A 1,749-nucleotide genomic window follows, 5' to 3' on the forward strand; every position below is an offset into this window, starting at 1 on the left:
ATATAAATATATATATTCCTTAATGAAAAACCACTGCCTTACTGTACACTTAAACCAAGAAAAAAAAAACACAAAAGGTGCTCAAAAAAAAAAAAAATCCAATGTACGCCTTGTACATGAACGGGCATTAGCCAAACAGAGTTACCTGCGCTGCCACTTTTCTCAACTTGTATGTTCTGCTTGCTGCTGTTTTAAAAAATACTGTCTCATTTAAGAATTAAAAGTATATATATAAAACAATAAAATCTTGATACTTTATCGTTTCTGTTTCCTGTTTTTCTGCTTTCCTCTGGCCACTGGAATTCTTTTTGGTGTATAAGAAGTTCTTAAAACAATCATTAACCTATTTACTTGTTAATTATTTCTCTTCTTACATGAAATACATGTAATTCCGTGCGCTGCTTCTGTTATAGATGGCACGGCAGAAGATCTCTGTGGGACCAGAGGTACCAGGGATGTGCAAATGAGGGTTGCTGAGACAGAGGTTTCCTGACTCCATCTCTGCTGCCCTGCTGGTGGCCCCTTAACTCTGGCCAACATTTGGCTGCTGAAGAGATGGAAAGTGATGCTTCTCAAAGAGCTCTAGTGCTGGTCCAATTCTGTGCCTTTCCAATAGCAAAAGTAGTGTAAAAATTTCTACTGGAGCTGAGGTAGGCTAAAGAAGAGAAGAATTGTGTGCATCCACCTTACAAAACAAATCTGAGCTGTGGGATAATGTGGCCGCTGAACATGGGGGTTTTTTCGGGCTGCATCTCCTGATGCTGTTTCCATAGCCTGCAGACACACTGTGTGCGCTGGACTCCTGGCAGTCAAGACTGAGCGATGTTTATTTCATTGGATGGTTATATGAATTCACGAAATGCTGGTTCCTCCCCTGGAGACAGGAAGATGCATAGGCTGTCATTCACCTGGTTTTAGGAGCAGGACGCGATCAGCAAAGCTGCCTCTGCTGTTATTTTGCTTTGCCTAAACTTGATTTCTCCCCACTGCTGTAGAAAAAAAAAAGAGGACCATTGGGTCATGGTGTTATTTTTATTTAACTTGACTATTTGCGTAGTTTTCAATTAGATGGAAAGATTTCATGCAATCGGTGAGCTGTTTCCGCGTGTAACTCTGCATAAGGAGAACACACCCAGCATGGGCAGACCGCAAAGCTATGTAGGTATCGGCAGGTGATAACTCCTGCAGCTGAGAGAAAAGGCCTTTTATTTAGGACAAGCTAATTTCTGGCTAATAAATAAATAGGAAATGAGACCTGCCAGTGTTTGATGCCCGCTAGCTCTCCCAAATTCTTTTTTAAGGTCCCGGTCTCCTTTGCCACTGCTCTGCCCTCTGTCAATGGTCCTGATGTCAGCGCTGGGTTGCAGATTGCAGGCTGAATTGCAGCAGTTGCAGATGTGAGCTCCTGAAGATGTCCTGGGTAAAGGTAACGCAGCCCTGTCGCGCCTGTCAAACACGGGTCGATTCAGCACATGGGTCTAGAGCTGCTCCTACCGATGGCCCAGTTGAAGTTAGTTGCTCATTAAAAAAAAAAAAAAAAAAAAAAGACAGCATAAAGGAGCTGGTTTGGGACCTTTCTTGAATGCCTCAGAAGTGGACAGCGAGGCAAAGGGTTGAGTCAGCGTACCTGGAATGGCCGCGTGTTCCCTCTGTCATCTCTTGGTCCCGCAACCGTCTGCTGCATCTAAAGCAATAGGTAGGGCATTGCTCTGCCTCCCCCTGCTAGGGTTCTTACCAGCGACAAACGCA

Source organism: Pterocles gutturalis, unplaced genomic scaffold (genome assembly GCF_000699245.1).
Source record: "Pterocles gutturalis isolate BGI_N339 unplaced genomic scaffold, ASM69924v1 scaffold3388, whole genome shotgun sequence".
In the NCBI taxonomy this organism is placed as follows: Eukaryota; Metazoa; Chordata; class Aves; order Pterocliformes; family Pteroclidae; genus Pterocles; species Pterocles gutturalis.